This window comes from Rattus rattus, chromosome 13 (genome assembly GCF_011064425.1).
Source record: "Rattus rattus isolate New Zealand chromosome 13, Rrattus_CSIRO_v1, whole genome shotgun sequence".
NCBI classification, from domain to species: Eukaryota; Metazoa; Chordata; class Mammalia; order Rodentia; family Muridae; genus Rattus; species Rattus rattus.
The window spans coordinates 62,641,853-62,667,034 of NC_046166.1; the positions used below are offsets into that span (position 1 = coordinate 62,641,853).

General features: G+C 44.5%; 1 protein-coding gene across 4 annotated transcripts in view; it reads right to left on the bottom strand.

Moving 5' to 3' along the window:
• Zmat4 (zinc finger matrin-type 4) overlaps nt 1–25,182 on the bottom strand; it is a 377,690-nt gene that overhangs the window by 256,322 nt on the left and 96,186 nt on the right. The gene's annotated exons all lie outside the window — the stretch shown is intronic.

Genomic DNA, 25,182 nt, shown 5'->3' on the forward strand with positions numbered 1-25,182 from the left:
TGTGATCAACAGACTTGAAGCCCCGCCCCCTTCTCCCTTCTCCCTTCCCCCTTCCCCCTTCCCCTCCTGGTCCACAGGCTAGTCATATCCCTTAGCAGAACGGAAAACAGTCTCACTGGCACCTTGATGACAGACTTCTGGCTTCCGAGCTGCAAGGCAGTGAGTCTCCCAAGTCCTCCAGTCTGTTTTGTCTTGCTCTCTCAGCCCAGCTGAGCGGTGCATATGCCATCTATCTAAACTATGCGTTCTCTTAGACTCCTTTTATATACTCAGAAATCAATCCATCCTTTAAAACGTGGCCTCAGAATTCCCAAATTAGGTTACTTTGTTTTTGTTCTTTTCTGAAATATTATCTTCTAAACTATTTGATGTTAGAAATGTTTGTTCTCAGTGAGTCGTGTATTAGGGCCGTATTAGGGCACATGCATTTGGGCTGGAGAAGACCATGGATGGAGTGATGTACTGTACCATAACTGTGTAAACATATTTGTACAGAATCCAAGCTGCTGTCTGCAAGCACAAGCGACCACGTTGGAACATTACAATTTTAAATCAAAGTCTTGCAATTTAAAAAAATTAAATCACCACCAAGACATGGAGAAAGGATTTTTTTTTCTGTTGTGTGTCTGGAGATAAATGTGTTTCCATGGTGTCTGTGCATTTTGAGCAGTCAGAAGAGACGTAGAAGAGCAGGCCCGTCTAGGCTGCCTTTCTTTTGCTATTGGGGGTGGAGGGAGGAAAATTATATTCTCCACTAAGCCCCTAACAGAGCAGTTAATGCTTGAGAGGACCAATGATTAAAGAAAGAGAGGCCGGGGCCATTGGGAGGAACAAAGCCCCCGATCCTCTGAAATCTGAAAAGCTCAAGCACCAGCCAGCCCTGCACAGTAACCTTCCAGGGACTCAATTCCTCCAGAACATTCATAGCTGGATTACAGGGAAACCTTAACAATGCATATAAATGCTACCTCCCAAGTAAACCCTTCTGTGGCCACAGGCAGAAGACCCCTTTGAGTGAAGTCCAGTCTATGGAAATTACTCTGTAATTACGAGTATTTGCCCCATAAAAGTAATGAGCTACACGCTAGAACAGTTACTCCAATAACTGAAAAGAGGTCTGCAGAATCAGTGGGCTCACATGTGCTGCTCAACCTGTCTGATGGCCCCTTCCCAGTCCGATGGCCCCTTCCCAGTCCGATGGCCCCTTCCCTGTCTGATGGCCCCTTCCCTGTCTGTCTGATGGCTTCTTCATTCCGTATAACATTTTCAAATCAAAGTCTCCTTTTACCCTACTATTTACAAGTTGCAATGTACCGTTAGTACTCCCAAACTGAATTCTGTTCTTACAACTAAATCTTTAGTTCCTCGTTATTTTAGCAGTCCTGATCCATTTCCATAATGCACTTTTAAATATTCTTCACAGAGAAGTTTTCTACAAATGCCCACTATCCATTTAAGTAATCAAGTGTATCAGATGACAGGGTAAAACGTAAGTGGCCTCCACTTTAAACAGCAGCACACACATACACACACACACACACATATATATGGACATACATTATATATATGGACAATATATAATATATATTGTCCATAAATTTTATATATGTATGGACAACACACAATAGTTCCTTGTCAAGGAAATTATTCATCCTTCAGAAAATTGTATTTTAAGAGACACACTACTTACCTACACTCGAAATGTAACTACATTTAAATTCTTACTGGGAGAAGGAGAAATACCTCTCTCCGGGGAAGAGCACGCTAACTGGCTATCTAATGCCAAGTGATCATCCCTGAAACCATATCCATATAAATAAAATTAAATGGAGTCAGCAGGTTTATGTTTTTATATCTTTAGGAATTAAATATATAAACTAAAAAAAAAAATACCTGGAGGAAAAGAAGCCATGATTTTGAGAGGGAGTACGGGAGGAATCAGAGGAAGGGAAAGGAGAGGGAAGGATGAATATCATTGTATTTTAAATTAAAACAATAGAGAAAATTATATTTGGGTTATTATTAGAACAACTTATACACATAGATAACATCTATAATCCACGAAAAGAGGCTGGCAACTTTTATGAAGAGAATTCATCAGTGTATAATAACAAAAGAAAGTAGTACCCCACCTCTTCCCCTGGCGCCCACCATCACCTCTACATACAGATGGAGTTGAGCTAGTTTTACACACAAAAAAACACTACATCTCTAAAGTGTGCCAGCCTGGGAGCCTGCCCACCATTAGTGCTAAGTTCTAGAGCCCGGCTCTGATACCAAGAAAAAAACATAGGTTTCGTGGAACTGTTTAACTTAATGGTGGGGAAACAGGATTTTACCCCCTTTGATTCTCAATACTGCCGAGTCCCCAAACAGAGTTAAGCATTCAGAAGGATCTTTTCTTTTTCCAGAAATACTTGTTTTGGTTAGCACTGCTTTTCAGACCCTCGGAGAGAACCTGCATATGCTACCAGCTGCAACTCCGTAGCTGACAGCCCATGTGCCACCTGCTTTGAAAATTGTCTATTTACTTACTCCAGTCCCAGCTCTGAGTCTGTTTGCAGGTTGCTTGGAATCATCACATGATTCAAGAAAAAAAATGGAGAATTTCTGAAATAATTCCTTTTCTCTGAACAGGTGGTTCGGTAAATGATTGTTTTATTTAAGCCAAACTCCCCCAAATGCGTCTAGAACCTCTCTGTGCCTCAACTAACTAACACATTCTCTTGAGGGCTGAGTTGGACACTGGTTCCTGGGTCCCACTTCAGCACCCTCAGTGCAGAACCATCCTTTCTTATCCATGCTCTGTCTAAGGCTTGGCGTCCCTGGGACACCGGTTTCTGCCTCTGACTCTTTAAAAGGCTCTCAGAATTGAATCATGACAAGGATGCACATGAAGCTCAAGAAGGAGAAGGAGACCAACGTGCGGATGCTTCAGTCCTTTTTAGAACAGGGAACAACAATATTCATAAGAGGAAATACAGAGACAAAGTTTGGAGCAGAGACTGAAGGAAAGGCCATCAGAGACTGCCCCACCTGGGCATCCAGCCCATACACATACAGCCACCAAACTCAGACAATATTGCTGATGCCAAGAAGTGCAAGTTGACAGGAGCCTGATATAGCTGCCTCCTGAGAGGCTCTGCCAGAGCATGAAAAATACAGAGGTAGACTCTTGCAGCCAACCATTGAACTGAGAACCTGGTCCCCATTGGAGGAGTTAGAGAAAGGATGGAAGGAGCCAAAGGGGTTTGCAACCCCATAAGAACAACAATACCAACCAACCAGAGCTCCCAGGGACTAAACCACCATCCAAAGACGACCCAGGCTCCAGCTGCATATGTAGCAGAGGACGGGCCTTGTTGGGCACCAGTGGGAAGAGAAGCCCTTGATCCTGCCGAGGCTGGACAACCCCGCAGTGAAGGGAATGTCAGGGCAGGGGAGGTGGGAAGGGGTGGGTGGATGGGTGGGAGAACACCTTCATGGAAGCAGTGGGAGGTGGGATGGGATAGGGGTTATGGATGGAAAACCAGGAAAGGGGATAACATTTGAAGTGTAAATTTAAAAAAATCCAATAAAAGGAAAGAAAAAAAGAAAAAAAAAAGGATGGTAGTGGAAGGCTTAGAATTCTGTTTCCGCCAGCTTCTGGATGATCCTAGGAATAAGGATCCTGACAAATCACAGCGTGACTCAGCTGCTTTCCTGACCGGCCATCCCACTCGCCCTCGTCCCCCTCGCCCTCGTCCCCCTCGCCCTCGTCCCCCTCGCCCTCGTCCCCCTCGCCCTCGTCCCCCTCGTCCCCCTCGTCCCCCTCGACTCCCTCGTCCCCCTCGCCCTTGTCCCCACTACCCTCATCCCCACTGCCCTCATCCCCCTTTGTCCTTGTCCCCCTTGCCCTCACAGGTGCCACGCCCACACTGGCAGGAAAACAACAGCCAGAGAGCCGCAGCCAGATGGCAGGCACCTCAGTGAGAGGCAACATGAAGAACCCTGCTCCAGTCAGGCTCCAGAGACCTACACCAAGAGGAGCTGCCAGGGCCAGGAAGAAGCCTGCTGCCAGGAGCACCGCCTGAACGTCTTTCAGCTTTCCAACTTCCCAACTGTCAGTTTGTGCTCCTTATACTCCTCTCTCCTGAGTCTCCCATCATCTCTTCCTCGACACCCCAGAAGTCTCCCTTAGTGACCATATGAGGAAACTCTAACTCAGCCTTTTCGAAGAGACACCTCCCTCCTCCTCCTCCTCCTCCTCCTCCTCCTCCTCCTCCTTCTCCCTCTCCTCCTCCTCCTCCCCTTCCTCCTTCCCCTCCTTCTCCCCCTCCTCCTCCCCCTCCCAATTTTATCCCCTTTGCAATGTTTCTGTCTTCATCTAGAACACCAACCTAAACACAGGCAGCAGGCATAAATGGTGAAGCTAAGGCATGGAGGAGAGGAATCGACAGTCTGAACTAAGGAGATAAACACGTTTAAAGGGTGTGAAGATAGCTCCGATATGAAACGAAACTGGTATTAAAAAAAAAAAAAAACAGAGAGAAAAAGCAGGCATGTATCTCACAACCCAGGAATCTGTATTTCTTTCCCAGATGAGCATTCATTATATCGTACATGGCATCAACAGAAGAGGAAGCAGAAATCCCATGGCCATCTCAATAGTGTCACGAATGTCTCGAACCACCCACCAAAAAACATACATGGGCTGGACCTACGCCCCCTTCCTGGCACATATGTAGCAGATGTGTAGCTCTGTGTTTATGTGGGTCTCAAACAACTAGAGCTGGGGCTCACCCAAAAGCTGTTGCCTGCCTGAGTGTGGGATATGTTCTTTTAGCTGAGCGGCCTTGCCTGGCCTCAGGAGGAGAGGATGCACCTAGCCTCATAGAGACTTGAAGTGCCAGGGTGGGGGGATACCCGGGAGGGCTCTACCCCACCTGCTCAGGGGAGAAAGAGAGGGGGCATAGGCAAAAGGTTATGGGAAGGGGTGACTGGGAGGGGGCAGTGAGCAGGATGTAAAGTGAAATAATAATAATAATAACAACAACAACAATAATAATAATAATAATAATAATAAATATTACAAAAAGAAAACAGAATGAAGCTGTTTAAATCACAAAGGCCATCACAGAAATCCCTGGAGGCCTCACTGGTGGCGGGAGAACTGTCAACGGATGAAGTGACAGACAAGGATGTCCCCATGCCATTTCCCCTCCATCTTGTATGAGAGGTTCAGACCACATAATTAAGTTTAAAAGACATCACTCAGAAAAAAGAAACTATTTCTATTTGCAGATGACAGGTCCTTGACGAATCTTATAAACAGCATTGCAACCTTAGTGGAACACAGGTCCTTCCACGAGAAGAGGGTGTTCAGTATATGTCAAGCGCTTGCTAATGCAAGCACCCAAGTAAAATCTGAGCGTGGTGGCACCAGGGAAGCAGAAGTAGATGGGCATCAGGGATTGCTGGCCAGTTAAAGGAAAACATCCAATGCCAACCTCTGGTCTCCACGTGTACACACATGGGTGCATGTACCCACACGTGCATACGACACAAATAAAACCTTAAAGGTAAATTAAAAAGCTGCACACGTATGATATGCAAACAGAAGAGAGAATGAATACTGGGGTGGAAAGGTAAGCCAGGAGGAAAGGCAAGGAGGTGGGGGAGGAGAGGAAATAGTAGGCCGGTCGACCAATGCTAAATATGTATGAAGAAAATCCATAAGGAAGCCTGCTGCCTTGTTAGTTAATTAAAATCAAATTTTTTAAGAATTGTAATTTGTTTGCAGATGACAGGACCCTGATACATCTATTGGGGAAAATGTATTAGAATGAATAATTCGGAACTAATTCGACCAAGTTGCAAGATGCGTGATTAATATCTAAAGCCCAAGTGCTTTGCTAAATACTAATGGTGAACAATCCAAAAGGTTAATTATGAAAAGGAATTAATTTATAGTGGTGTCAAAAATAACATTTAAATATAAGCAGGTCCTTAAGTGATAGGAATTTAGATTAGCCCACGCCATGTTGGAAAGAGGAAAGCTGATAGTATTTCCTAGTTCAGTGGGTGAGTCCTGGTGGCCACATCTGGATGGAGTAAGGACAATTAGCTATGGGGTCAAGGAAAGACTTGAGAATCCATAAATAAACCCTTCTGTTTACAGCTGGTTGATTCTGGATGGTGCCAAGATAATTCAGCAAAAGTGGTATTGAAATAACTAAATATCCACCCATAAAGAACAAAGCTGCCCTTTTTACCTCAGGTCATACATAAAACTTGACTCCAAGTGGAAGCTTAGTCTCCCACCTCCTAAAACTGTGAAACGCTTTGCAAAAAAACTAGGAGTAAATATCTGTGACCTGGGACTAGACGATCACATTTGAGTAGTGGCAGTAAAAGCACATATGACAAGACAAAATAGACAGCCTGACCCATCTTGTAAGACCTTTGCTTCAGGGACATCATCAAAAACGTCAAAAGAACCAAAGTAGGATGATGCTGGACTCAACTTTTATGTCTGCCCAAGGCTCGTCTCACAGTCAGGCCCATTCTAACACATCGTGGGACAGGTTGTCTTTGCTTTTATTACCTTCCTTAAATTAGTTTGTCAAATAGTTTTATAGTTTAATGATTCCCCCAGTTTATATCATAGAATCCTACGCCACAACCTCTTTAGCGAAAGACAGTGTTCTGATGAATCATCTGTATTCTGAAAAGCAGAATACCCAAAAAGGCTGCTTGCTTTGAGCTGATGTATGAACAAGTCCCGCGGTCTGCAGAATGACGTTAGTCCAAAAGGAAAGAGACTGCCTGTCTACCTCCAGCACAGGGTCTGTATTCTACGATTTCTCCTTTGCCCTCATCATTCTTGACAATCTGATTTTCATTCAGAGTTCCTCCTTAAAGACAGCCACAGATAAATGAGCATATATGAAGAGAGCCAAGACTCCAGAGAGGTGTTCAAGCATTGTAAGCATGTATTCACGGTAGACATTTTTTTTCTCCAAGGAAATGATAACATCTTCATTCAAGTGCTACCAGGGACCATGTGATGCCTAGATGCCTGGTAGGGCTGCCCCCTTCTTCTCTTGATTTGCTCTTTCATAAAAATGGACTGGACTTTTGAGGAGTAGTGGGTGAGGGTGTAAAACTAGGACTATCTGCTTTTCAACACAGAGAGAGGGTTCAATTATCTTCAGTTCTGCTGCCCACAGCAGTTGTTTCTTACTAAACACAGAGGCAAAGGGAGGCCACTGTCACTAGAGCCTTTCTTCTTTGCTGAATTTAGGACCCAGCAAAACTTAATTCCTTAAGCACCACCATCTGTTCTCCATCTACCCATTTCTTCTGAACTCCATCAAGGGGTTTACATTGATTCCAAGTTATGTTTCATCCAGGTCTAACTATTTGTACTGCTTTTCCTCACAGGTAAGGGTGAAATTATACACCAAGAAGGAGGGAAATTAACGACTATCAAAACCTACTAATATTCTTATATTTTTGTTAAATTAAAGCATAACAAAAAAATAAACCCTCAGCTATAGTTTGTTCTCCAAACCATTCATGAACATTATACACAGATGTAGATTCACAACACTTGGATAAGTCATCTGAACTGTGAACTATTTAGATTGACCCACTGAGTCTGGGAGCAGCTCCCCACACCTTGTCTAGTCAATTTCCTGTGAATTCTCAGCTTCCCCTTTCACAGACATCCATTTATGTGCTCCTCTCGATCAGTCCTAGTGCCCCACCCCACTTCCTGGCCTAAATTCCCACAGCCACTAGTTTTAGCTTCTTTCGGCTTCAGTATGCCTAAATTCTGACCTTCAAAGAGTCTGGACCTTCGACCAACACAAAGAGACTGTCCAAGCAGGAGATTGGAGTTGCATTGAATCAAAGGCTATTCTAAATTCAATGGTCAAAGCAGATAGAATATTTGCTAAAGTCTTTTACAGAATGGATAGCTTATTTCTATGTATAATTATATGTAGCATCACAAAAACGAACTTCACAGGGAAACTTTAATGAAATATCAGTGCACATAAATTAATTTCCAGATGCCAATTTGATTCCTTAACTGTAAAGGTGAAACATAACCATCCAGACATCCCAATTGTCTTAGCATCCCAGTCATGATACCCATATTTTGAGAAATCTCAATCAATTTTAGCACTCTACATTCATGACAGAGATTTTGAAAATGTGGTGGTTTATTAGGAATGGCCCCCATAGACTCATGTATTTGAGTGCTTAGCCCATAGGGAGTGGCACTATTAGGAGGTATAGCCTTATTGGAGTAGGTGTGGCCATGTTGGAAGAGGAGTGTCACTGTGGGGGCAGGTTTTGAGGTTTCTCATTCTCAAGGTATGCACTCGGTTTTTACTTCCACTACCTGCAGATCAAGATGTAGAGCTCTTAGCTCAACGTCTGCTTGGGAGCCACCACGCTTTCCACCATGACAATAATGGACTAAACCTCTGAAACCAGAGGCCAGCCCAAATTCAATGTTTTCCTTGAAAAGAGTCATGGTCATGGTGTCTTCACAGCAATAGAAACACAATAGAAACGAAGACAGCATTCAAATCTATAGTATTAGATGATGATAAAAAGAAAGGACTTATACATATACAGCCACCCAATTAGACAAGATGGATGAAGCAAAGAAGTGCAGGCCGACAGGAGCCAGATGTAGATCGATCCTGGGAGACACAGCCAGAATATAGCAAATACATAGGCGAATGCCAGCAGCAAACCACTGAACTGAGAACAGGACCCCCATTGAAGGATTCAGAGAAAGAACTGGAAGAGCTTGAAGGGGCTCGAGACCCCATATGTACAACAATGCCAAGCAACCAGAGCTTCCAGGGACTAAGCTACTACCTAAAGACTATACATGGACTGACCCTGGACTCTAACCTCATAGGTAGCAATGAATATCCTAGTAAGAGCACCAGTGGAAGGGGAAGCCCTGGGTCCTGCCAAGACTGAACCCCAGTGAACGGGATTGATGGGGGGAGGGTGGTAATGGGGGGAGGATGGAGAGGGGAACACCCATAAAGAACGGGAGGGGGAGGGGTTAGGGTGATGTTGGCCTGGAAACAGGGAAGGAGAATAACAATTGAAATGTAAATAAGAAATACTCAAGTTAATGAAGATGGGGGGGGGAGAAAAAAAAAGAAGAAAGGACTTAAAATAATGACATCAGAGTCTACCTTAAACACTTCGAAGAGGAGAAGGAGAGATGACATGGGAGTATCATGTCATGGGGGTGGAGGGGAGTATCAGACATGACTCAAACAAAGTAGAAAAGAGAAAAATGGTCATGATCAATGAAAGCAGAAGATCAGCAAAATTGATAAATCTCTGGTTAGACGACTGAGAGGGGAAGGCATCGTCGATATCAGCCTCTCACACCTACGCCAGTGTGAGGGGAGAATGCGGTCTCAGAGCGCACACTTACTCAAGTGGTGTGGAAAACTTCCTGCCCATCAGTTATAGGACTTAGGATAAGATGAACCGATTGCTTAAAAACAAACTACCAAAGCTCACTCGAGAATAACAGGACAGCCAAAGGGCGGTGTGTTAAGAGATTGAATCTATGCCTTAAAAGCTTTTCTACAAAGGAAACACCATCACTGTAGAGAGTCATCAAAAAATTCCACAAAAGGTTAAGAAAGGAAGAGAACCATTGCCCACGAATCCTCCAAAAAATGAGAGTGGGATACATTTCAACTTATTATGATATAAGCATGTTTTTGACGGCCAAACAGGCGTCACAACAAAGGAAATAAAGAACTTACTGTCTTCACGAGTGCAGGTTTGTGAAAAAATTTTAACAATTTTAGCAAGTCAGCTCTAACAATGTATAAAAAAGATAATGTATCCAGGCCAAATGGGATTTATCTCAAAAACGCAAGGTAGGATTAACATTTAAAAAATCAATCATAAGAATCCCACATACCTACAAGAGCATAAAAGGTGGGAAGGCCTCATAAAAATTGCAGTGAATTCAAAAGGAAATCCAGCATAAATTCCTAGTTGAGGGAGAAAAAAAAATTTGATCAAAGTAGAAACAGGGGTCTTGGGGGATGGCTCGGTGAGTACGTACGTGCTACAAAGGCATGAGGACCGGAGTCCAGGCCCTCAGAACCCAAACACTAAAGATTGTGCAGTAGTGTGTGTCTGCAACCCCCCCACCACCACCGAACTCCCATAGCAAGATGAATAGACAGGAAACTCCTCAGAAACACATGTGGGCGTCATGTATACACAAATAGATTTAAAAAATCATAACAAAACTAAGCAGTAGAAGTGGAAGACTTAGAACCATCCTGAACAGAGCAAATGGGGCTACAAAAAGTCTTGGGCTGGTATGATACTCAGGGTTAATGGTCAAAGGTTTCCCAAGGTGTAGTAACTCTTTGTGTGTGATACTGTGGTGGAGAGCAAGAAAAATGACCAAGCTCAGACCGCTAATGGAAAGAAAGACCGCAGGATGAACAATGGCTGACCCACACAGGAAAACGAAAGCCATACCTGCAGCAAGGGGCCCAGGAAACTAACCTATGGCCCACTAATTTGCATTCCCATAGGCAAAGTACTATCTGTAGAAAAAAACCAAAAATGTGTATCAATCAGCTTCAAAAAAAACCAAAATTTGATTAATTATTGATTGATTATCTAAGTTTACCTCCACTTCCAAATGAGTATCAGCTGGGAAAAAAAATATAAAACTAATTAAAGATTTCTTCACTTCCAGTGACGCTACCCAAGGATCCTGACTGGGCACACCTGAATTTCTTGTTTTCCACTGTAAACCTTCATGCTCGACCACCAGCCTTTGGTTGATGATGGCGGGTGATTCTCCCATTGTAGAAGCTCCACATAAACATGTCTTGCATGTTATCATTAGTTAGTAATCTTTGGACTTATAAATGCAAAAGAAAGAAAATCTATAAGCAAGCTATGTGAGAAGAAGCTACCATAGAATACTTTTAAAAGCTTCTAGACCTTGGTGAGTTAGCAGTATGGCAGGATGCAAGAATGATGTTGCAAAATCAATTGTATGGCAACGATCGGGAATTTACTTAAAACGAGGTCACTTGTGATAGCGTCAACAGTATAAAAACTGAGGGAGTTAGCAGACAAAATATATGCAGGAGGAATTAAAGAAGAGCCAAGTAATAGAAATGTATGCCATACAAGGCTCAGGGATATTTGGATGTCTACTTGCCTATAAATTACTTATAGATTCAGTGCAATTCTGATCAAAATCTATCATCTCTTATTTACAAAAGTTAAAAAGCTGATTTTAAAATGAATAGAAGTATGAAGAGTGCCTTTAAAAGTCCAAACAACCGTAAGCAGAGAAGAGTAAATAAAAGGACTAATACTACCCTTTCAAGAGTCTCTATGATGCTATAGTAATCAAGAAACTGAAGAATTATATCAATATATAAAAAGATCATTGAAACACAGTGGCCAGAAATGGATACACATATATCATCAATTGATTTTTTGATAATAATGCAAAGATAATTCAGATATAAACAATCATAGAACTAACTATAAAACCTAGAAAATATGACATGAGGGCAGGAGAATTTATAAGGAATAAACTTTGGATACACACAACAGTATTAATATACTTTGGATCTGTAACACATTTCCAAAGGAGCATTGTTACAAGCTTGGTGTCTAGGTTAGTGTCATTGGAAGATGGTGTCTCCGTTAGTGTCATTGGAAGACTGTGTCCAGGTTAGTGTCATTGGAAGATGTGTTTAGTTTTATCTCATTGGAAGACTGTGGAGCACGAATCAGTGTTTAGGCTACTGGATGCATTTCCTTGTAAAGATAATAGACCCCGACCTCTTCTTTCATTTTTACATCCTAGCTATGAGGCTTAACCACATGTCCTCCTCGTGACATGCTACATTTTAAGGCCCAAAGCCAAGGATGCCATTCAGTTATGGCATGGAACCTACAAAACCATGAGCCAAAATAAACCTTCCCTTCTTTATAAGCTGGTTTTCTCGGGTATTTCATTATAGTAACGGAAATCTGGCCAACATAGATATGTAGGATTCTGATGTCAAAGCAGCTGGACACAAAGAGACCACACACTTTGTGATTATGCCCCAGTCAGACTCAACAGCATGTAATGTCTACTTACAGGGCATGTGACCTCTGGGCCAGGCAGTAGAGAGAGGAGAGAGGTAGGGACAGGAAACTACAGAGGGAACAGGTAGGATTTGTTACTTCTTTATCCATGACTGTGGTTTCATAGATATCAACAACCAAAGTTGGCGGAGGTGAACATTTCAAATAACTAAGTTATTGTTTGTCAGTATGCTTAAATAAAAATAGGGGGAAATGCCTCCCATTTCAGGCAAGGAGTGAAACAACTTTTCCAGAGATGTGTAATTTCTCGTAAAAACAGCACAAAAACTATACAGGTCCTGTAAGAACCAAATCTCAACTCATTACGCTTTATGAGAGATGTATAGAATACTGAGTATTTCCAACAAAATCTACTTTCGCAATGGCCATGTCCCCAGCTTCTCAGCTCCTCGTTAGTGACTTTTATGAACTTTCCTCACCAAATCTCTTTCCCTCTGGAGTTTTGTTGGGTTCAATACATCAGAATCATCCAGGCAGGCCTTGGTCCATGGTATAGTCACAGAAAGTTTCAGTATAAGAAGTCCGGTGTGGCAGAGGATGGCATTGCCCAGCATCAGTAGGAGGCAAAGCCCTTCGTCCTATGAAACCTCATTTCCCCAGTGTAGGGGATTCCAGGGCGTTGAGGTGGGTGGGTGGGAGTGGGAGCATCTTCATAGAAGGAGGGGATGGGGGAGGGGGAGGGGAGAGGGAGGAAGGGGGATAACATTTGAAATGTAAATATATAAAATATCCAAGAAAAATAAATTAAAAAAAAAAACAAACATATGGTAGTAACAATGTAAAGTCCACAGAGTTTCAACTTTAAACAGAGTCTAGCTTCAAAATGTCTATTTACAACAGTGGCTTCCCTTCTAGAATAAAAGGAAACAGACTTTGGAAAGTCAGATCAACAAGGATAAACTTTCAGTTTAATTTAATAGGAGGAGGAGGGAGAGGAGGAGGAGGGAGAGGAGGAGGAGGAGGAGGAGGAGGAGGAGGAGAGGAGGGAGGAGGAGAAGGAGAGGAGGAGGAAGGAGGAGGAGGAGGAGAAGAGGAGGAGGAGGAGGAGGAAGAGGAGAAGAGGAGGAAGAGGAGGAGGAAGAGGAGGAGGAAGAGGAGGAGGAAGAGGAGGAGGAGGAAGAGGAGGGGGAGGAGGAGGAGAGGACGAGGGGAGGAGGAAGAGGAGGAGGAAGAGGAGGAGGAGGAAGAGGAGGAGGAGGAGGGGGAGGAGGAGGAGGAGGAGGAGGAGGAGGAGGAGGAGGAGGAGGAGGAAGAGGGGAAGGAGGAAGAGGGGAGGAGGAGGAAGAGGAGGAGGAGGGAGAGGAGGAGGGGAGGAGGAGGGGGGAGGAGGAGGAGGAGGAGGAGGAGGAGGAGGAGGAGGAGGAGGAGGAGGAGGAGGAGGAATCTGGTATCAGGAAATGACCACCTCTGAAAAGATGGTTTCTTACTCCTAACTCCCAAGAAGTAAGGCATGTCTAACCATGATGGATGGGAGGCAGCATACACAAGGAATGACCTGGGTTAGTCACACAGCAGGAGAGGGAAGTTCCATGGCAAGAACATGTCTTCCACTTCTCACAGGAAGAGAAAGGGTGAGGCAGGATGAACAGGGTTAGTGCTTGTAAGCTGCAACAATTTCAATGAGCCCCAAGGCACAGGAGCAGCCCCAGGCCATCTGGAGCATGACTCTACAGAGGTTAGGAAAGCTAGACAGAGCTGGTGGCATGAGAGTCTGAAAGACTACTGTGGTATACGCTCTGGGTTGTTGATTCATACTTGAAAAACGGGAGGTGTGGGAGAGATGGCCAACAAGAAGAAAGACAAAAATGAGGCAATTCTAGCTGTAATATAACGGGTGTGTGCATCTAGGTATAACTGGTGTGTGCAGCACAAGTGCATAGCGCAGACAGTAAACACATAAGGTATAAAGAAGGAATTTAGTCACAGGGTTGACAGCACCTGCATGGCCACAGAGCACAGCCCAGCTCAGCTCAGCTCAGCTCAGCTCAGCCCAGCCCAGCCCAGCCCAGCCCAGCCCAGCCCAGCCCAGCCCAGCCCAGCCCAGCCCAGCCCAGCCCAGCCCAGCCCAGCCCCAGCCCAGCCCAGCCCAGCCCAGCCCAGCTCAGCCCAGCTCAGCCCAGCTCAGCCCAGCAGTCAGCTCAGCCCAGCTCAGCCCATTTCAGCCCAGCTCAGCCCAGCCCAGCACTTGATTACTCTTCTGTCAATGTATTGGAAATCCTTTTTTAAAAAAACAAGACCGCAACCACTAAGATGTAATTGTTCCTGGCAGAGTAAAGGTACAAGCACGGTCTCTTACTCCTCCTTCAGCTCATGGCTTGCTAGTGTCTTTCTTCACCCATCTGCCAACAGCCACAGCTTTCCCAATGGGTCCACTGTAGCTAGGGCAGTCCTTCCAAGACACCCCAAGCTCCTCTTTCTTGCTGCGAGGTTACAAAGACAACCATCACAGGTGGCTGGATAAGGATAGGCACCCAGATCTTCTGGGATGAAGCACAGGTTTGACCAAGGTCCAAAGCCACAAGAGAATGGGAATCAATAGGAAAGCTCTCTAGGAAATCCCAGGACAACAGCCCATGAACCTCAGCATTGGCCGCCTCCCCAGGCTGAGGCAGCAGGAAATGAAGACAGGCATGAGACCAAAAGGCACAAAGTAAGCCTTACTGAAGTAAGCACTTGGAGGCCGACGATAGTCTGGACTGATCACTGCTGACCTCCAGGACCCAGACCAAATGCCTGGAGATTCTGGTCTTCCAGGCTGACAACAGCATATTTCATCATTCTGTCTGGTATACCCCACGGCATCTTGTCTGAATCAAGGTCTCCTCTGCAGATTGGAAAGTTCTGCTAATGGGGCTTCCTTGCACAGGTGCCTGAATAGCTGAGTGGCCACACTTGGGGTCAAGGTCACTTCAGTGCTGAATACAACCAAGGTGAACCGTGACCTCACCTCTTTGAGGATAAGAAACAGGCTGGGAATAGGTACAGGACAAACAAGTCTAGACAGCCTCTAAGGGATAAAATAATCTCACATTAACGCTATGTTAATTTACCAATAATAAAAATCCTGTATTTTCCATTCAACTTTCTATGTTTCTACACTTTAGCTATGGGCTGAGAGCGTAAGTTGTGCTGAAATCCATGACACTTATTCTGAAAACGAAAAGTGAGCAGATGTTGGCAATTTCTAATGGTTCAGCTTTACCCTAATCAGAAAAGGAAATATTCATTTTCAGATGGGTAGAGGGATGGTCTGGGAGGAGATGAGGGAAAGCAAACTGTGAGCAGAATACATATGAAAAAAATACTTTCCAAAAATATCTACCTGTAATGTTAAAATAAATTTCCAAAAAAGGAAATGCATACGTTTTAAGGAAGCAGATCATAAACATTTACCATTCAGCCACTTTTTTCTATTTCAATAAATATTTAAATAAATATTCTAAAGATTTAACAAAAGAGCTACGAGCAGCCTCAATGGATGGATATACACAGGATTAATCAGAAAAAGACAGAGATGAGCCTCCAAGGTGTGAAAAAAATAAAAGAAACCGTAAACATCGTGGAAATTTGGGTGAATTTCCCCCATAAGGCTCAAGCATCGGAATGTTTAGTTTCCAGTTGGTGGCACTTTGAGGAAAAGCTTAGCTGTGACCTTGAGAGATTGCCAGGCTGGAAAGGATTCCTGCCATTTGCGTTGGCTCTCTGCTTCCTGTGTGTGGCCCGAGATGTGAGCTCTCAACTAGTACTCTAGCCTTCCACATCCAAGCGGCATCATAGATGCCAACCGTCCAGAAACATGCACTGAACCAACAAAAACAGGACCTGGACACTTTCCTTCTAAAAGCTGCCTTAGCCATAGTGTTTCATCAAAGCCAAAACAAAAAACAAAACAAAACAACCAAGACCGTGGTTGGGACCAGGACCCTGGGGTGTTGCTGACAGACATGACCAGGTAGTTCTTGGGAGGACTGTGAAAAGCCTTGGGATTTTACAGAGACGTAGTTGAACAACAACATAAACAGAACTTAATGGGCTCCGGTGAAACCTGCAGGACAGTAGTGTTGAGGAAGGAATGGTCTGTGGAGGCCCAGCTTAAAGGTTTCAAAGGAAACAATATTAGCAAATGGGTGGGCTAGAGGCTGTTCCCGTTATGTTTTGGCAAATAAACGAATAAGCAAATAAGTAAATAATGAACAAGTAAATAAATAAATAAGCAAGTAGATCAATTAGTAAATAAATAAAATTTGAAGAGTTTGAAAGGAAGAGAAAGAAAAAAGTGACTGCTTTCTACCCTTACCTTACGAACTTCCCTGAGACTATTAAGGTGCTGAACTCATTCCTTTGGTGGAAGAGATTTCAAGGCAGTTTGCTATTGACTCTGTGGCATAGTTTCTAATAATCGCTCTTACTCGGGTCTACAATGGAAAGAGTGAAGGAGGTACACAAAAAAAAAATTTTAAATGTACAGCTTGAGGAGAAAAAGAGCACAGGGAAATTTAGTTGGCGCCGAGGCTTGTGCTGAGAGAGATTAGGAGACTGTGAAGAGACCCTGATCTGCACTGGAGTAAACTGAGGTCGGGTGGGGAGCGCAAGAGCTAAGCTTCCAACTTGCACAAAGAAAGGCCCTAAGGAACTTCTGACCCCCAAACAACAACAATTAAAAAAAAAATTAAAGCTACTTCCAATGTGATTCAAGAGGATGCCATAGCAGGCAGCCAAGGAAGAACACAGGAATAGAGGGGTTGTGAAATCTTCCTCTGGCTAAGGAGGGCTGAGGCCAGAAAGAGAGCATGGCAGTCCCTACATGAGCACTCTGAGAGCTCAAGAGACCCTGACAGACCACCATGGGAAGCTATGGAAGCCAAGTCTTCATTGTGGTGGAAAGCTAACAATGTCAGGCATGACAGAGCCATGGGATACCTGCCAAGGAGCGCTGTACACAGGGAACGGAACTAGAGAGGGAGGGAGTGTGGGGGAGGAGGAGAGATCTGGTAGGCAGCAGAGCTGGATCAGCAGAGCCATCAAAGCCCTTTGCCTTGCAGTGAGCTCTGCTGGGTTTTAGGCCTGCCTTGGTCCAGTATTTCCTCACCGCTCAATCCAACTCTAGCTGTCCCCAGCCCAACAACCAAAACCTTCCTTCTGAGGGCGAAGCATGTGGAAGACTATAGGATTTGGGACAGAAATGAGGTTGAACACTGAAGCAGAGCTTAATGGGCCATCCTAGTGGGGTGTAGAGCTGTAACAGCAGTGCTGAGAGCAATTTGGACTCACTCTTGGAACGGAAATGTATATTCTATGCCACTGTATGTTGAAGTCTATAATTTGCTTTTTGATTTTTTTTTTTACAAGGATTTACAATTACGAGATTGTCTTGAGTCTCAAGAGAGATTTTGGACTCCGTAAGTTGTTGAGGCTGAACAACTATAGGGACTTTCGAAGTCAGACTGGGTGCATTTTGCATTATGGTAAAATGCAAAATGAGCCTATGGGACCCAGGTAGAAGAGTGTGGCTTAAGTGAGAGCAACCCTCATATCCTCATCTGTTCAAATACTTGGTCTCCAGGGGGTGTCTGTTTTGGGAGGACTAAGAGGGTGTGGTCTTGCTGCAGTTCACTCTGTCACTGGGGTTGGGCTTTGAGGTTTCAAAGCCATTTCAAGCTGGATCCCCCTGCTTCCTCTTTGTGCCCACGAATGCGAGCTTTCAGCTGATGCTCTAACCCGTGCAGCCCACTACCTCCACTCTGCCCTCATGGACTCTAACCATCTGGAACCCGAAGGCCCAAATAAACTCTTTGCTCTATAAGGTGCCTTGGCCATGTATTTTATCACAGCAAGAGAACAGTAACTGAGATAAACATGTTACTAAGTATTAAAAAAGTCAAAGCCATAAACTTAGAGTCCAACCATGTAACACTCTAAAAAATACCAAACAGCAGAGCTATTAAAATGACCAGTGTGTTTGCAAGGGCTTAAGGTGTGTGTGTGTGTGTGTGTGTGTGTGTGTGTGTGTGTGTGTGTGTGTGTGTAAGAGAGGGGGAGAGACAGAGAGGAGAGACAGACAGAGACAGACAGAGACAGACAGAGACAGACAGAGACAGACAGAGACAGACAGAGACAGACAGAGACAGACAGAGAGACAGACAGAGAGACAGACAGAGACAGACAGAGACAGACAGAGAGGCGAGTATGTAGACCCTTCACGGCAATAAGGGTAGTGAATCTACTTAGCGTGATGCTGTAACGCCCACAGGATGTACCTGTACACAGAGTGAGTTCCTGTGTCAATGATGTAGGCAGCCTCCTAGAACCAATCACTGCCAATGTGCCTCACCCGTCATACAAGATGCTAACACCAGAGAGAAAAGTAGGACATGAAAGGAAGACGCACATGGGAACTCTGCTGCCCATTCAGTTATTTTGTAAAACTAAAAATGCTCTGGAAAAACGAGTCCATTCACTCAAAGATGTCAAGGCCAGACAGAAGCCTTGCTTCTCCTTCTGGGCCAAATGAAAGAAGAAACCGGACACGGAAGAGATAATACGAATCCAGCCTATGCACCAGGAGAGGCTGCAGTCTCTGCTTGTCCATCTTTGAGGGACCTCGGTGAAGCCAAAGACGCAGACACGCTGCCCCACTTTTCCAATGGCCTAAAGCTGCCTTTCTCTCCTGACAGTGTGAGTGACAACAGCCTCCACATCCTTCCTTGAGTGTGCTTCTCCCTCTCAGGCATTTTGAAATTTCTGGGATGCTTCTTCAAGTTTCGCTAACAGTTCATCTCCTCCCCAAGTCAGGCTGAGAAGTCCAACCCTCTTAAACATTCCCAAAGGAAGTGAGCTGCTGGGGACATCCAGTTTTCCAGTGTCCCTGAAGCCACCAGACTGTGAGGATGGGAGTCATTTGCTTTCTCTGCCATCTTTCTCGCCCTGGGGCTTCTGGAGGCTACAAGGTCTCTCAAGATGTGACATCTACAATAATCACAATCCACCCAGATGCTTCTTGTCACCTTCTGTAGAAGTGTGACAAACTGGTTCCTCCTTTGCTTTCTTGGTAGAAACACATATTTGCGTTGTCTGCCCCAGATTTATACATTCCTCAAGGACAACTCTAAGCAACCATCCGTGAAAAACAAAGCTTGCTTCTCTCTTCCCCTGCTGGCCTGGCATTCTTACTCACTAAAGCAAAATGTTTGTTTCCACTGAAGAGATTCCCTTGGACTTAGTTATCTGCTCGCTGACTTATCAGGAATCGGAAAGCTTTAAAATAATGAAGGATCCTTAATGGAAAATTTCAGTCACAAATATAAATATCATTTAATAAAATCCATTGATCTACCACAGCTGGATCATAATACACTACATAATATGGCTCAGCAGTGGGCCAATGAGTCTCACTAGTTTGATCTGCAGGCCAGGTACATTCAGGGACGCAGCCCACATTCTCGTGAATGGAAACAGTTGGAGGCTCCACTGGCATCGGGGAATTAAGATATGCCCAATTCATGCCGAAAATATTTCAGAAACACATTTACTCAACACACTACAGAGCAACACGCTAGACAGCACACTTCTCCACTGGAGGTACCGTGACTTAATGCGTCTAGAGAGAACACACACACACCATATATTTCAGTTTATGGAGTGCGTTTTCTAGTCAACGTATCCTGGGTCCCAACTACCAGCTGTTGGGTAGTCAAACATTTGCATCATGCACATTCCTACACTATTAGCTCGAACACATTGGTGGGAGAAAGACAAGGAACAAATACACAGCCCACCCATCAAGGGTATTTTTTGGAATCGAAATCACAAGGTGGGGCAGGTATAATATACAATAGTACCTTTGTCCTTTTGGTTCTGTCTTCCTTGATGGGCATAGAGGTTGCCAACCCAGGCACATCTTTCTCCATAAACTCAGAATTCTCCTCTGTGGGTCCTGCAGGCATGACTGGCACTCAGATGGCTGACTGACCAGTCAAGTCAGTTCCATCCCTGATGTTTGTGTTATCACTGAGACAGGCTATGCTGCTATGAGGACAAGAACCTACCAACAAGGTCTGGGACACTGGCAGATAGGAGCAAAGAAACCCACCACCTTCTTCGGGCAGCAGCAAGACAGATGTCCTAAGGGGCTAGCAGAGAGACACCAGATGCACAGAAATGCTGTCTCTTTTAGAAACTCAAGGCAAAGCAATAAATGGTCTTCCCTGGACTCCTCGTCTCCTCAGGACTCTGATAATTTTATTCTATGATCTGTGAAACAGATCACTTTCCCAGCCCCTTGACCAATCACATTTTTTTTCTCACTTGCCTTGAAAGTCCTGACCCACATTGATGACCAACCACATAGCCATCATTCCTGTTGACCAGGGGACAATCTCCATGAGTAGTCCTTGACAGTGGTTTGAAATCTATAAACACTTTTACGAAGAGGTTTTCGGCCAGCCAGCTACAGAATACATATCTGTAAACCCCAATAGGCAGAAGCTGAAGGTTATGAACTGTACTTACAAAATACCATGGCCACTAACCCATGGGACTGCATTTTAGTAAAAATTTTTGGCTGGAATGGTTAACTCTGGAATTTACAGCTACAGCAATTTGATTTGGAGTCCATGTTGTCTCTAGACTGAGGGACCTTTCAAAGGTTTTTGTCTACGCTGATACAGCAATTGAGAAGTACACTCATCAGAAGAACGCAGCGTGGGTTTAAAGTTCTGAGGCTCGGGATACCAACTTCCTTCCTCAGATTTACTTCACACAATCCGCTGCCTTCATGTGGTGTATAAAACCTCCCCATGCTTTATAATAAACACCTGCTGTTCCGCAAATTGCAAAACCAATAACAGCATGAGCACCCAAAGCCAGAGTTCATAGTCCGATCGCTATTCCAAATGTTTTAGGGCTCACCCAGGACAAAGGGTCTCTTCTTCTTCTAAAGTGAACCTGGATGCCAGAAGGCACTATTAAAGTTTTCAGGGTCTGTTTGTTTGTTTGTTTGTTTGTTTGTTTTATCCCATCATCTGCAGTAGAAGCTGGCATGCGAAGGACTGAGAAGTTTGCACCGTGATGCCGTTGCAGCACGACTGTCTTTCCCGCTTTGGTGGAGCATCATGGGCCGTCAGTGGCTATAAAGAAACCTGGAAGCTTCTGCTGTGTTTAAACTGCCCTAAAGGCCCGTGCACAGGCAGACTGCATGCATCTATGTGACGTGCATGTAAACAGCAGGCTCCAAGATTCATTAGAGAAATCACAAAGAGTAGACCCCACTGCTGACCAAGACACAAGTGCTCCCCCACCTCCTCCCACCCCGACTCCCCCCCCCCATCCCTGACCACTATTCTCCTTCTAGGTAAATGGTCCCTATAGCATTTACTCAAATCCAGGATGAAGAATGAACAAGGATCTTCGATATGCCATTTCAAAATGCGCCTTTTTTTTTTTTTGTACTATTTAGCAAAGGAGGAGAAAAACACTTGAGGGAGGGAACTAGCAAATGCTTGAGTCAGCATCCCTCAGGCTGACTGTGTTCGCCTGGACTGTGGAATTCCACCCAGCCTTTTATCACTGTCTTGGTGGCATTTAGTTGTTTTGTTTTTTTAAAAAAAAAAAAAGAAGAAGAAAGAGGAAAGGAAAACTTCCAGAATTGCAGACTTAAGTGCTACTTTACTGGACTAATTAGCCAGGCGTCTCCTTCCCTCCTACCTTGCCACACAAGCAGGTGAGGTCAAAGGATCTAGATGTGCAAGCTTACAACATTCCTCACAGTATTCCCTCCTGTTTCTTTATCACATTCAATCTGAGCCCAGCCAAGGCTCCTTCCCTCTTTCCTTTGGGGGGGCGGGGTCAGGTATTGAATATCAGGTATCGTATCTAAGCCATGCTCAGGGAAAGATCCACTCAACATAGTCCCCAGCCCTGCTCTAAGCCTGGCAGTTAGCCGTCCAGCTAGCTGGGTTCCCAAACTGCCTCCCCCACCCCCACCCCGAGCGCAGGTGAAATTGCTCCACTAATTACAGTCTGTGCTATCACTGACAAGCCTCACTGCCTTCCCATAGATGCGGAAACTCCATTCACTCTGCAGTCTCTCAGGGACAGCCCCACCCCTGCCTCTCATTACTGCCCCTGCCCCCACGTACGTGTGCCGGCCCACAGCCAGGCAGTGAGTGCAGCTCTGATCTAGCACTGTGGGTGTCCGGTTTGTGTAGTAACTGATTTACACATCAGTGCCTGCCCTTGAGGAGCCAAGAAGCAGTCAGCCATCTCTGTTATTTCTGAACCTTAGGTCAATGGCTAGACCATTCTAAAGGCATAATAAAACACTATCCAGTTGAAGGGAGCACCTTGAACTGAACTGAACTGTGTCATCACCTAGTCTTCTTCCTCTGACAGAGTAGGAAGAGGGTTAGTGAAGGGACCAGGGAGGGCATTGCTGGGACTCTTCCAACACACAGGCTCCTGTGCGACACCTGGCAAGTGGTGTGACTTCTGTGCATCACAGTTTACTCAAAGAAAGGGGCAAAACCAGAAAGTCTCCTGCTTTCAAGGTTATCAAAAAGAAGAAAGAAAGAAAGAGAGAGAGAGAGAAAGAAAGAAAGGGAAAGAAGAGAGAGGAAGGGAGCAAAGAAGGAAAGGAGGGAGGGAGAGAGAGAGAAAGAGAGAAAGAGAGAGAGAGAAAGAGAGAGAGAGAGAGAGAGAGAGAAGGAGGAGGAGGAAGAAGAAGAGAAGAAGAAGAAGAAGAGGAAGAAGAAGAAGAAAGAAGAAGAAGAAGAAGAAGAAGAAAGAAGAAGAAGAAGAAGAAGAAGAAGAAGAAGAAGAAGAAGAAGAAGAAGAAGAAGAAGAAGAAGAAGAAGAAGAAGAAGAAGAAGAGGAAGAAGAGGAAGAGGAAGAGGAAGAGGAAGAGGAAGAAGAAGAGGAAGAAGAAGAAGAAGAAGAAGAAGAAGAAGAAGAAGAAGAAGAAGAAGAAGAAGAAGAAGAAGAAGAAGAAGAAGAAGAAGAAGAAGAAGAAGAAGGAAGGAAGGAAGGAAGGAAGGAAGGAAGGAAGGAAGGAAAAGCAAGCAAGAAAGAAAGAGTGGAGATGACGGCTGAAAGAATAGCTCACTTGCAGAACACTTGCCCAGACTGGTGAGGCTCTAAGCTCCACCATCAGCATCAGAAACATTTTTTTTAAATTGTGAGGGTGAGATGACGCATATAAATCTTGGTGCTCAGGCTCTGCATGGAGTGGCTGTCACAGCTGAGAGCTGGTGAGAAGGCCACACAGCAAAAGCCTCTGCACAAGTTCCAGACTGATCCCCTGCAGTGTCTCCACGTGCGTGCACTCTGCAACGCTGAAACCTGCATGAGAACACACAGCCTTAGCCAGAGGTAAGGAACTGGATTCCAGACCAAAGTACCCAAAGGGCAGCTAAGAAACAGGTCAGGGTGCCAAGGGTGCTGGCAGATGACAGAGGGGAGGAGTCAGAGACCCAAGGCTTTGGTCAAGCTGTAGGATCCAGCCTGTTTGCATAGGCACAGCCCAGCCTAGGAAGAAAGGGAGTGAAATGCCCCCAATAACCCCGTGCAGCTCCTTAGTCTGTGAGCATTTCCAAGAACTTGGAACATGTACAGATAAGCTCAGAGACTGGATATGCAACTTAATGACACACCTTAGGAAGAAATTCCTAATGTTCATGTCCCTTCCCCTGGCAAAGATGGAGGATATATTCTTGCAATCTGTATGGCTCTGCTCCAAAGCCCTAATATCAGGCTGCTAATGTGCATAGAACTCAGTAAGCAGGCCATCTTATTCCTCAAGCCCTGCTTGCAAGACTTATGAAAGAAGACACTGGCCAAAAAGCAGGAAAAGCACTTAGAAACCAATAAACACCTCTCCCACCAGACTGAGTCTGCCCTGAAGAGGTCGCTTATTCCATATACTACATAAATCCACTGGCTTTAGAGCCTCGGTCATCCCAGCCTGTACTTCTGATGTTCCCAAGCCCTTCCAACTCTGGGTGGCTCAGACAGATGAAATCTTCATTGTCGAAGACGTTACACCTTTCCTGCTGCTGTGGCTTTCTCTTGGTATTCATTTCTCTAGCTTCAACTCATGTCAACAGGGGGTTATCATAAATGAAATAAAGTTCAAGTTCTAGGCACAATAAGCAGCGCACATATTTTACACTCTCCCCAGTCACCCTCTAATCCAGAGTTCTCCACTTTGCTTCTGTTCATTCAGAGGATTTTCAGGGCAGCCTTCTCCATGGACTGGGAATAGAACAGATTCCCAGCTCATCCCACCTTTGCCGTTCAGCCTAAGGTTATCTTGTCATTCATTCACAGCTAAACAGACAGACAGATGGACAGGTGGGATGGAGAGACAGATTGATAGATGGATGAGATAGATAGATGATAAAAGAGGCAAATGATAGAGAGACAGGCAAACAGACAGACAGATGGATAGATAGATAGATAGAATAGATAGATAGATAGATAGATAGATAGATAGATAGATAGATAGATAAGAGATAGGCAGAATGATAGGCAGACAGACACGTAGACAGATATTGAAAGATAGACAGATAGACAGACATTTAAATACTAAGAGCTATTTAAATATGGATGCAATGCTTCTGATCTCTCTAGCCTCAGACATATAGGCAGAGTGACTGAAAACCAACAGAAGGAAGCAGAGAGACAGAGAGGAAGAAAATTTCTGTTTCTAATGCTAATTTTACACATCTCCCCTTTCACCAATGAAGCTTCTTCTTGAGGGCTCTCAGGGATCCATGAATGGTTTTAAATCAAAATACAAATATGGGAACAACTATTCAAAAATTTGTAAATTTAAAAAAAAATTAGGGAGAAGCAGCAGTATAACTCCAAAGATAAAGATGATTTCTTACTACAAAGACTGACAACTTGTGTTTGATGACTGGAACCCACTCAGTGAGAGGGGAGGACAGACTATAGGCTCTTCTCAGACCTTCACAGAAGTGCTGTGGCACGCACACACATACATAG